Below are 13280 nucleotides of genomic sequence, written 5' to 3' on the forward strand. Positions count from 1 at the left end.
AAGATCTGTCTTTCGTATTTTGAGGATGTTATCAGGAGGGACCAGTCCCTGGAGAAGAGCATCATGCTAGGTTAAGTAAAGCATCAGTGAAAAAGATTAAGGTCCTCTACGAGCTGGATTGACCCAGTGACTGTAACAATGGGCTCAAACATAATAATGATTGTGAGAATGGCACAGGACTCGGCAGTGTTTCGTTCTATTGTACAGAGTGGCTATGAGTTAAAACTGACTCGATGGCACTTAATCACAACAATCTGTCTTGAAGAAATGAAACTATTTATGTTAGATGCCATGTCTCTCATTAAGAAGTTTGAAACCACAAAATTAGGAGGCGATAACATCTTAAGTAAGCTAATATTACCAGGTTTTCTTTCTACAGTTATTAGAAAAATGGGAACACTTCCACTTTTATACTCCCCTTCCATAATTTTTTTTTTCCATAATTATGGGTTCCAGTGTTAAACAACTAGATGATCCTCATCATGGACCATCCATTTTTCTATTTCTTTTTTCAAGATATTATCTTTCCTTTCTTCTTTCAAGGTGTAAGGTGTCTTCTGTATCTTTTTAATCACTTGAATTAAATCTTCTGTTTTCAATATTTTGGTACCATCATAAACCCGAATCTCAAACTCAGCCCTTTGGAAATTCTCCATCAAAATGCATTTAGTGTACATTGTATAATAGTTGCCTTCGGAGAATTAAATCTTATAAGCTGAACAAATCTGGAAGTGTGTTCATATTTCCTCTAGTACTTTTCAAATAAATTGTAGAAGTTGTACTTACTGTTGTCTATCAGCAAGAGGAAACCTCTTCCATCATATTGCCGTCTGTAGATATTTGAAGAACAACTTTCACATATTTTTGAGATGGGTACTCTTCACTCTTTTAGAAGTCTCACAGTTGCCTCCTCTGAATCGAGTATGTTCACCACTGCCCTTTTGGTGTTTGGTCTGATTGATTTTAACCTGTGAACAGTTATAAGATATATAATGCTTCGTAATCTACATTTTTGATAACCAGTGTTAGCTCCATGCCCCTGGTCTTGCTTTGTTCAAAAAGAGCGTCTAGCCAAAAACAGGTGTTTGTTGAATTATCTCAGGTTTACTGTGAAGTGTATTTCATGGTATTCAGCTGTTTTACAGAGTGCACATTACCAGAGCTCCTTTTAGCTCTTATATGAGCCAGGAATTTCTTGAATTGTGCTGCAAATCTGGATGGTTCTACAATCTCTATCTAGGCCAACGCTGTTGTGCTCAGTAGGTTCTCCTACGTAATCATTTATTTACAGATTCTCAAATCACTGTTGTACCACTTCAGTCCAGGATGTTTGGCAGACTTTGAGCTTTATCTGATCTTTCAAAACATTGAGAACTATTGGATGTCTTTTCTTTAGGTAAGTGAAAAATATTAACCGTGTGGTTTGTAGATGAGTATGACTCCTCATTTTCATCCACTCCTGATCCTTTGGACTTGGAAAGAATTTCTGGTGAGTGGCTTCATTCTATTTTATGCATTTCTTGCTCAAGATTTACTATTGGAAGTGCCAGATGTATCAGAGAAATGGGTTCTACAAAAGAATTGAGAGTGCAGCCTTTTCTTCTGCATCTTGTATTACTTTTCCCCTTCCACTATCACTAGTTTCTTGCTTTTTATTTCTCCAATGAGTAGAAAACCTGTTTTCATCTCCTGAAGAAGAAAAATTACGTGGACTTGTATTCTTTGAAAATACTGTCATTTTATTTAGGAATAGTTGACCAATCGAAATACTTCTCCTGTGAAATAAACTACCTCTTATGCTGGTACTGGAAAAAGCCATCATTGTAGTAGGAGCTGCTGCATGTCCATTGTAGATTAAGTCTTCTAGAAATCAAGTACTTCATTTTCATTGAAGAACTTTGGTACATAAAAGAATAGTCTAATACTGAAGTCATATTGGAAACCCTGGTGGCATAGAGGTTAAGTGCTACAGCTGCTAACCAAAAGGTAGGCAGTTCAAATCCGCCAGGCGCTCCTTGGAAACTCTAGGGGGCAGTTCTACTCTGTCCTATAGGGTCGCTATGGGTCAGAATCAGCTAGATGACAATGGTTTTTTTTTTTTTTTTTGGAAGTCAGATTTAAACAATTTGCTGGATTTTTACGAAGCCACTGATAAATGAGGTCCTTGACTTCTTTTGTCAAAAAAAGTTGGTATTTAATAATCTGCCAGTACTACTTTACCTAATGTATTATTCAGTGTGAAAATGTCAAAGGGCAGTTTCCCAATAAGTAGCATATAAAACATACATCACAAGTACCAAATGTTAGATTCAAGGTAATGTGCACTTTGAGTTGTAATTTCTAGGGAAATGCAATTAGGAGTTCCACATAACGCATAGTGCTTTTTTTTTTTTTAATTTAATTTTTTGTGAAAACACACAGAGCAAAGGATACACCATTTCAACAAATTCTGCACATAAAATTCAGTGTCATCATCTACATTGTTCAAGTTGTGTAAATGTTCTGGCTCTCATTTTCCAAATTATACCGCTATCATTAATTTAAAGTCACTGCCCTTTAAGTTCCTCATCTAACCTTTCTAGATGATGTTGTCAATGTGATTCCACAGAGATAAATATTTGAGAGAGCACAAATGCTCAAGGCAGATATACTTTACTAATTTGACTAAACTGTTGATTGATTCAAAGTTGACTTCCTGGAAAACTTTTAGGTGTTCATCTAGCCTCAATGGCTCAAGAAGTTTTGAATTCCATTAAGTGTAGTTTTTTTTTTAATGAAATTTTCAGTTGAGTTGCTAGCTCAAAATTGACAATCTCAATGTTCACAGTATGGGCACATAAGAAGTTAGAAAGTATGAGTTCCCGGTGTATTATACCATGACAATGAACATATTACATTCTTGTGAGGATCTGGTGCATCAAGTGTCAAGTTTCATTTTCTGAGTTGGGTTTCTTTACGTCCTTCAGATACCTATTTGTTTCCTTCATTAGCTGGTGTCCAGCTACAACTGATGACTGCCCTGACAGGAAACATAACAGAGAATTCCTGATGGAGCAGGAGAGGAGTGGGATGCAGTCCTCAAATTATTGTAAAAACACCAGACTTTATGGTCTGACTGAGACTGGAAGGACCCCAGAGGTCATGGTCCTCAGACCTTCTGTTAGCCCAAGACTGGAACCATTCCCAAAGCCAACTCTTCAGACAGGGATTGAACTGGACTATAAGATAGAAAATGATGCTGGTGAGGTGTGAGCTTCTTGGCTCAAGTAGACACATGAGACTACTTGGGCAGTTCCTGTCTGGAGGGGAGATGAGAAGGCACAGGGGGACAGAAGCTGGCTGAATGGACACAGGGAATACAGGGTGGAGAGAAGGGGTATGCTGTCTCATTAGTTGGAGAGCAACTAGGAGAACATAGCAAAGTGTATATAAATTTTTGTATGAGAAACTAACTTGATTTGTAAACTTTCACTTAAAGCACATTAAAAAAAAAGCAAAAACTTATCTCTCTGATACTGGTACCCTTATTTCCAGGCCCTGACCTCTGTTCCCATTAAGTTCAGCTCCCTGGGCTGCAGCACCCAGGACAAAGGCGCTGCCACCAAAAGATCTCCAAGGCATCTTCCATTGTTAAAGAGATGCTTCTGAGCTGTCATTTTGGAAAAAAATCCAGCTGATTTTCAAACCACATAGCAGTAACTGGGGCAAAAATACATATTCTTACCCCCTCCAACTCTCTTTTTACTACCTACAACATAATTAAAAAATCATACTTGAGTTGGAAATTTTTTGGGTCAACCCATGCAATCAAGTACTCAATAGCAAAGGTAAAAAAGAACAGAGTTTCCTTGTGAGGAAAATCCTTCCTTAAGGTTAAGGCTGTACTATACGGTAGATTCTCCAGGCAGCACAGTGTGAGCTTGGCTACTAACTGAAAAGTTGGCAGTTCGAATCCAACCAGCAGCACCAGTGAAAAAAGGTCTAACAATCTACTTCTATAAGATTACAGCAACTGAAAACCCTATGGCATGCAGTTCTACTCCGACACACATAAAAATTAAAAATACATAGGGTCACCATAAGTTGTACTCAACACCAACAGGTGATGGCCTTGGTACTGTGTAGTGATTTGACATAATCTGGAGTCAGATTGTTGTAGTTGTTAGAGGCCGTCAAGTCGGATCCCTACTCTTGCTGACTTCATGCATGGTAGGATCAGACCACTGTCATCCATAAGGTATTCATTGGCTGATATTTGGAAATAGATCTCCAGGCCTTTCTTCCTAGTCTGTCTTAGTCTGGAAGCTCTGCTGAAACCTCTTCAGCATCCTAGCAACATGCAAGCCTCCAATGACAGACAGGTAGTGGCTGTGCTTGAGGTGCATTGGCTGGGAACCAAACCTAGTTCTCCCACACAGAAGGGGAGAATTCTACCACTGAATCACCACTGCTGCCCAAAGTCAGATTACCTGGTTTCAGACTTTTCTTTTGCCATATATTACCTGTGTAACTTTTAAAGGCAACTGACCTCCACTGGGTCTCAATTTTCTTACATGAAAAAGTGGCTAATAACAGTACCTATACGACTGTTGAGGAAACTCTGGTGGCTTAGTGGTTAAGTGCTATGGCTGCTAACCGAGAGGCTGGCAGTTCAAATCTGCCAGGCGCTCCTTGGAAACTCTGTGGGACAGTTCTACTCTGTCCTATAGGGTCGCTATGAGTCGGAATCCACTCGACGGCAATGGGTTGGGTTGGGTATAAGATTATTGCAATGATTAAATTTGAAACTTTTAGAATAGTGACAGGTACATGGATGTTTTAACTATCGACTTACAGATATTTAGAAAAGTACTGATGCTCCTTTGCAGAATTCATATCATTTCTGTTTATTTCTTGAATTGTAGGACACTTCATTGCTAAGCAAAGTAAGACTGCTCAAGTTATGTATGCTTGTGTATTTAGTGATGGAAATTCAGGAGAAAATTTCCAGTTAAGCTGTAACAATTCATTTTACTTTAAGGTAAGAATCAAATTACCTCTTGTATAAAATTTTCTTCAAACCTCCCAAGCATAACGAATCATCTTCCTTTCTATGCTGCCATAATACTCATTAGTCTAACAATAAGAAACACAATATGGTATCTTATCTGTTGGACTACAAGCTGATTGAGATTGTTGTTGTTGTTGTTGTTAGATGCCATCGAGTCAGTTCCAACTCGTAGTGACCTCCCACTGCCTGGTCCTGTGCCATCCTCACAATCATTGCTATGTTTGAGCCCATTGTTACAGACACTGTTTCAATCTATCTCGTTCAGGGCTTTCCTCTTTTTTGCTGACCCTCTACTTTACCAAACATGTTGTCCTTCTCTAGAGACTGGTCCCTGATAACATGCCCCAAATGCCCAAAGTACATGAGAAGAACGAAGTGTTGCCATCCTCGATTCTAAGGAGCATTCTGGCTGTACTTCTCCCAAGACAGATTTGTTTGTTCTTCTGGCAGTCCCTGGTATATTCAATATTCTTTGCCAACACCATAATTCAAAGGCATCATTTCTTCAGTATTCCTCATTCATTGTTCAGCTTTTGCATGCATGTGAGGTGATTGAAAATACCATGGCTTGGGTCTGGAGCACCTTAGTCCTCTGAGTGATGTCTTTGTTTTTAACACTTTTTATAAGGGGCTTTTTGCAGTAAATTTGCCCAATGCAATGCATCCTTTCATTTTTTTTTTTAATTGTGCTTTAGGTGAAAGTTTACAGCTCCAGTTAATTTCTCATACAAAAATTTATATATATTTTGTTATGTGACACTAGTTGCAATCCTTATAATGTGACAGCACACTCCCCCTTTCCACTCCAGGTTTCCCATGTCCATCAAACCAGCTCCTGTCCCTTCCTGCCTTCTCACCCTGCCTCTGGAAAGAAGCAGTCCATTTGATCTCATGTAGCTGCTTGAACTAAGAAACACACTTTTCATGAGTACTATTTTATGTTTTATAGTCCAGTCTAATCTTTGTCTGAAGAATAGGCTTTGGAAATGGTTTTAATTCTAGGTTAACAGAGCATCCAGGGAACATGGCTTGACGATTCCTCCAGTCTCAGACAGACCATTTAGTTCAGTCTTTTTACATGAATTTGAGTTCTGCTCCACACTTTTCCCCTGCTCCACCAGGGACTTTCTGTTGTGTTCCCTAGCAGGGCAGTCATTGCTGGTAGCCAGACACTATCTCATTCTTCTGGTCTCAGGCTGATGGAGTCTCTGGTTTATGTGGTCTTTATGTCTCTTGGGTCAATATTTTTCTTGTATCTTGGGTGTTCTTCATTCTCCTTTGCTCCAAGTGGGTTGGGAGCAAGTGATGCATCTTAGATGGTCACTGGCAAGCTTTTAAGGCTCCAGACACCACTCTCCAAAGTGGGATGCAGAACATTTTCTTAATAAACTTTGTTATGCCAATTGACCTAGAAGTCCACCAAAACCATGGTCCCCTGACCCCAGCCCCAGTCCCTCAAAGTATTTGGTTGTGTTCAGGAAACTTCTTACCTTTTGGCTTAGTCCAGTTGTGCTGGCTTCCCCTGTATTGTGTGGTGTCATTCCTTTCACCTTAGATGATTCATTTCCACTACCTAATTAGTAAATTCTCCTTTTCCCCCCTCCCTACCCTTGTAAATATCAAAGAATGTTTTCCTGTGTGTTTAAATCTTTTCTTGGGTTCTTTTAATAGTGGTCTCATACAATATTTGTCCTTTTGTGACTGACTAATTTCACTCAGCGTAATGTCTTGTAGATTCATCCATGTTGTGAGATGTTTTGAGGATTCATCATTGGTCTTTACCAATGTGTAGTGTTCCATTGTGTGTGTGTACAATAACTTGTTTATCCATTCGTCTATTGATGATCACCTAGGTTGCTTCCGTCTTTTTGCTATTGTGGACAGTGCTGCAATGAATATGGGTGTGCATATATCTATTCATGTGATGGCTCTTACTTGTCTAGCATATATTACAAGTAGTGGAACTGCTGAATTGTATGGTACTTCTATTTCTAGCTTTTTAAGGAAACACCAAATCGATTTCCGAAGTGGTTGTACCATTTTACATTCCTATCAGCAGTGCGTAAGTGTTCCAGTCTCTCCACAACCTACTTCCTTTGATTTCTAGACTGCTACTTCCATGAGCATTGAAGTGAAATCCTTAACAACTTCTGTCTTTTCTCCTTTTATCATGATGATGCTAATGGGTCCAGTTGTGAGGATTTTTGTTTGCTTTATGCACACTGAAGGCTGCAGTCTTTGATTGAGAATAGTGAACGTATTTTATCAGTTTTTAAATCTCAAGTGACTAGAGCAGTACCTATGCAAAAATGAGTCAAGTTTCATGTATATTAGTGAATTTGTCTTCTCTAGAGGTATTTCTGCAGAAGCTGGATAAATTTCTTCCTAAATAATTTGGAGCCAGACTGTCTGGGTTTATATGCTGGTTTGCCTTTTACGTAGTGTGTGTACTTGAACAAATTTCTTGACTTCTTTGCATCTCAATTTCTTAATCTGTAAAATGAGGAGAATAATAATACCTACTTCATCAAGTTACTTTGAGAAGTAAATGAATTATTATGTAAAACTGCTTGGGGCCATAACAGGTGGAGTCAGCTCTAAGTAAATGCTTGCTAATAAAAAAAAAAAAAAAAAAATTTTTTTTTTTAATATTGCTAGGAACATTGGAGAATTTATGCATTGTGTATGATAATATTTGCACCCAGAGTTGGGAAGGACCTCAGATCACCAGGTAGATGTTTACTTGAAAAGTCTTTGACCCATCTGAACTTATACATTTTCAATTGTTCATTGTCATGTAAAACAGTTTTTTGGAAATCAGTAAATTTCTATTTCTAGCTCGTGACAAGGGTGTGACTGCTTACAGTACCTCTTCTATACAGGGTGAGGAGCAGCTCAGCGTGGGGTGAATTGACCACACTACCTGTACCATGCAATATTATATTTAGTGTATTAGAGTGGGAAAAACAGTATAGAAATATTACCTAGAGAACTTTAGTCATCTAATGTATAAAAGTTCATTCTAAAAGCCAAGGGCTAAAGAATACTTAAATCTGAATCCTGGATATGAAAAAGATACGTATTTTAAGCTAAGGTCTTCCTACTCATAGAAAACACCATGTGGAGGGATATGCCCCTAGGAACTTCTGATTTTATGGGGACAAATATTGGGATGCAATTATCATTCATTCGTTTTAAATAAGATCTATGTTATTAAGAATTTATCACACCTAGCTAAAATCTTCTTCTGTTGTAGGACACCACCTTCTTCCCCAATAGCTCCCAACAAAGGGGGCTCAGGTTCTGAGCACTCACTGTAATTAGCAGACATTACATTGGCATGGAATGGGTGAGTAGCAGGGCTTCTTTAGAAGATAACCAGCATTTTGTCGTGCCTTTCCAAGCTCAGACATTAGTTAATTGGAGGAAAAGCAGCAATCTTAATAGAGAAGACTAGACTCTGTGGAGCAAGTGTCTGACCCCTCTGTAGCAAAACTTTAAGTCCAGTTTCTGTTCTTCTATAACCCACAAACTACACTGTCAGGAAACCCCATCCCCGGGGGTCAGAATAGGTGTGATATTCTAACAGAAGGTATGAGTACAGGAGACTTGCTGAGGGGAAAAAAAGATGCTCTGCATCTCAGCTGATTAAATAAGAATTACTCCCCTTGCTCTTGAGTGGATTCAGACTCATAGGGACCCTATAGGACAGAGTAGAACTGCCCCACAGGGTTTCCAAGGAATGGCTGGTGGATTCAAACTGTTGACCTTTTTGCTTAGCAGCCTAGCTCTTAACCACTGCACCACAAGGGCCATCTCTGGGGGAGAGAAACTCTTGAAGTGTAACCTTACTACACCTATGGGGCCAAAGAGATCAGTGTGATAGGCACAACACAGGTTGGAAAGAATCTTGTTGTGAAGCCAACAAATGATTCTCAGCAATTTACTTACTTATATTCAAGTAGTCCTTTATAGTTTCCTGAACATGTTAGCACCAGGAGCCCCTGGGTGGTGCAAATGATTAATAGTACTCGGCTGCTAACCAAAAAGTTGCAAGTTTGAGATGACCCAGAGGCATCATGGAAGAAATAACTTGGTGATCTACTTCCAAAAAATCAGCCATTGAAAACTCTTTAGAGGACAGTTATGCTCTGATATACAAGGGGTCGCGATGAGTCGGAATCAACTCCATGGCAACTGGTTAAACATTTAGCACTTGTATTTCATTCAGCCTTTAGCGTAATCGTTGAGTGAGGCAAGGCAATTATTATTGCGCTCATTTTACAGACTTGTCTAAGGTCACAAAGCTGGTAAATGTCAGAAATGGATCCCACGTCTCCATTTCCTGACTCCATTTAGTGCTTTTTGTATGCATCAAACTCTAAGCACATGAGTCTTTCCAGTCATCCCTTAAGAATTACACACTTGGAGGAGGAGCCAAGATGGCGGAGTAGACAGACGCTTTCAGCGATCCCTTTTTACAACATCAACTCAAAAAACAAGTGAAATGAGTATATTTATGACAAGCTAGGACCCCTGGACATCAAAGGCAAACTTAGAAAACAAACTGAGGGGCAGGGGATGGAAGAGATGGTTCAGAAGCAGAGGGGAGTTACAGGACCTGAATCATGGGGAGCCCTCAGGCACCATTTCTGGCAGCAGCGGCAGTAGGCTGCTACAAGCATTCAGTCGTAGTTTCTTCACGAAGGAGCAGCCAGCCACACAGCCTATTCACACCTCTGAAACCAGAGAAAAATGGAGATCTCAGCAAAAGCTAAGTACTTGTGTATACTTTACCACACCCCCCACCCCACCCTGAAGCTGGCTTCAGTGGCTGATTTCCCTGGGCCTGAGCTAGGCCCTGTTGAGCACCTAGAGCCATCCTCCTGGCCTTGGAGAAGGAACAAATTTGCAATTGGGGGAAAAGATAATTCACCAGCTCCACTAACCAGGGGAGCTCAGGACAGAAACTGCTCCTGTGCAGGCATAAATGGTCCATGGACTTTGAGTGCCTTTCCCCTCTGCATGGACCTGTGTGGGCCTATTTCAGGAGAATAGGCCCCTGTTGGCAGGCTCCAACCATTTCAGCTGTGCAGTAGAGCGGTGGGTGTTTGATGTTTGACATTGCTTTGCCTATTAAACAAGGTCCTCACCTACCCATATCAGGGGCCTAAGGACTGATGGCTCCACCCAGGTCATCCAGGCACCCATGACAGGGGTCCAAGGATAGCCGATACCTCCCAGTCCTTACAAACAAAAATACTGGGTGCCCATGGTCCATTTGCAGAACCCACCCGTCTGTATGCTCTAGGGAACAAGGACACGCTTTCCTCAGAGACACATGGGGGACGATTCTGAGCCCCCTGCCTTGTTCAGAGTGTGACGCCCTGCTGCAGCCAGATACTGGTACCTACACCAATCAACCCTGCCCTTCTAAGACTGTAGGACAGAGCCTGTACCACATAGTTGAAGATCAGCTACCTGGACACCTGAGCTGACTTCATACAAGAATAGCGAATGGACTCCTAGACTGATATACCTGATAACAGCTTTATCCATCTGGAGACAGGACGTCAGAGCTCCAAAAGTGAAAGAAATCAATCTAGCTCAGTCAAGCAACCCATTTGGGTATATCAAAACAAAACAAAGCAAGAAGCTACGACACAGTAAGGCAACATAAAATAAACTAATACAATAACTTATAGATGGCTCGGGGACAACAGTCAATATTGAGTCATGTAAAGAAACAGACCATGATCACGTCAACAGGCTCTCAAAACAAAGAATCCAGGGATCTTCTAGATGAAAGTGCATTACTGGAATTAGCAGAAGCAGAATAAAAAAGATTAATATACAGAACCCTTCAAGACATCAGGAAGGAAATGAGGCAACACTCAGAATGAGTTAAGGAACACACAGATAAAGCAAATGAAGAAATTAGAAAGATTATTCAGGAACAAAATGAAAAATTCAATAAGCTGGAAAAATCCATAGACAGACAGCAATCAGAGATTCAGAAGATTAACAATAAATTACAGAAGTAGACAACTCAATAGAAAGTCAGAGAAACAGATTTGACCAAGTAGAAGGCAGAATTTCTGAACGTGAAGATAAAGCATTTGGCACTAATATATTTGAAAAAAAAAACAGAGAAAAGAATTTAAAAAAACTGAAGAAAACTTAAGAATCATGTGGGGCTCTATCAAGAGAAATAACCTATGAGTGACTGGAGTACCAGGACAGGTAGGGATAGCAGAAAATACAGAGAGAATTGTTGAAGATTTGTTGGCAGAAAACTTCCCTGATGTCATGAAAGATGAGAGGATATCTATCCAAGATGTTCATCGAACTCCATATAAGGTAGATGTTAAAAGAAAGTCACCAAGACATATTATAATCAAACTTGCCAAAACCAAAGATAAAAAGAGAGAATTTTAAGAGCAGCTAGGGATAAACAAAAAGTCTCCTACAGAGGAGAGCCAATAAGAATAAGCTCGGTCTACTCGGCAGAAACCATGCAGGAAAGAAAGCAACAGGATGACTTATAAACAAAACTGAAGGAAAAAAATTTCCAGCCAAGAATCATATATCCAGCAAAACTGTCTCTCAAATACGAAGGTGAAATTAGGACATTGTCAGATAAATGGAAGTTTAGGGAATTCATAAAAACCAAACCAAAGCTACAAGAAATACTAAAGGGAGTTTTTTGGTTAGAAAATCAACAATATCAGGTATCAACCCAAGACTAGAACACTGGGCAGAGCAATCAGAAGTCAACCCAGACAGGGAAATCAAAAAAAATCAAGATTAAAAAAAACACTCAAGAAGGTGGAGCCAAGATGGCGAAATAGACAGGCTCTTCTGGCGAGCCCTCTTTACAACAAAGACCAAAAAAACAAGTGAAATGAGTATATTTGTGACAAGCTGGGAGCCCTGAGCATCAAAGGCGAGCTTAGACAATGAACTGAGGGGCAGGGGGAAGAAGAGACTGCTCAGAAGTGGAGAGGAGTTACAGGACCTTAATCATGGGGAGCCCTCAGGCAACATTCTCGGAGCGGCGGTGGTAGCGTGCTGCTGCTAGCATTCAGCTGCAGTTTCCTCAGGGAGAAGCAGCCAGCCATACAGCCTACTCACACCTCAGGACCCTGACAAGAACAGCGCTCTCAGCAAAAGCTGAGTACTTGCATATGTTTTACCGCACCCACCCCACCCCTAAGCCGGCTTCAGTGGTGGAATCCCTGGGCCTGAGATGGGCCCTGTTGAGCACCTTGAGCCATCCTCCCAGCCTTGGGGAAGGAAAAAATTTGCAGCTGGGGGAAAAGATAATTTGCGAGCTCCATTTTATTAACCAGGGAAGATGAGAACAGAAGCCGCTCCCGTCCAGGCATAAACCGTCCATGGATCTTGAGCACCTTTCCCTTCTGCATGGACCTGTGTGGGCTTATTTCAGGAGACTAGGCCCTTGTTAACTCCAACCATTTCAGCTGTGCGGTGGAGAGGTGGGTGTTTGACATTGCTTTACCTATTAAACGAGGTCCTCACCTGCCCACCTCAGGGACCTAAGGACTGGTAGTTTCACTCAGGTCACCAAGCCACCCACGACAGAGGTCCAAATATAACTGGTACCTCCCAGTCCTTACAACCAAAAATGTTGGGTACCCCTGGTCTCTCTGCACAACCCACCCACCAGCACATTCTAGGGAACAGGGAGGCTTTTTCCTCAGAGGCACTCAGGGGTCGGTTCTCAGCCCCCACCTTGTTCAGAGCATGACCCCCCGCTGCAATCAGATACTGGTATATACGCCAATCACCCCTGCCCCTCTAAGACTGTAGGACAGAGCCTGTACCACACACTTGATGATCAGCTACCTGGAAACCTCAGCTGAATTCATACAAGAAAACTGAATGGACTCCTAGACTGATATACCTAAAAACAGCTCTAACCAGCTGGGGACAGGACGCCAGAGCTCCAAAGGTGAAATTAATCAAGCTAGCTCACAGCAACCCATAGGGTTATAACAAAACATAACAAAGCAAGCAGCTATGACACAGTAAGCAAGCATAAACTAATACAATAACTTATAAATGGCTCGGAGAGAACAGTCAATATCAAGTCACATAAAGAAAGAGAACATGATCATCTCAACAGGCTCTCAAAACAAAGAATCCAGGGATCTTCTAGATGAAAGTGCATTTCTGGAATTACCAGATGCAGAATACAAAAGGTTAA

The 13280-nt window shown here is 40.8% G+C and overlaps 1 pseudogene; it reads right to left on the reverse strand.

Annotated features, from left to right (window-relative positions):
• Positions 1-438: 438 nt before the first annotated feature.
• Positions 439-3621, reverse strand: LOC100671662 (serine/threonine-protein kinase PLK4-like; annotated as a pseudogene).
• Between the last annotated feature and the right edge of the window lie 9659 nt (positions 3622-13280).

This window comes from Loxodonta africana, chromosome 19 (assembly GCF_030014295.1).
Source record: "Loxodonta africana isolate mLoxAfr1 chromosome 19, mLoxAfr1.hap2, whole genome shotgun sequence".
NCBI classification, from domain to species: Eukaryota; Metazoa; Chordata; class Mammalia; order Proboscidea; family Elephantidae; genus Loxodonta; species Loxodonta africana.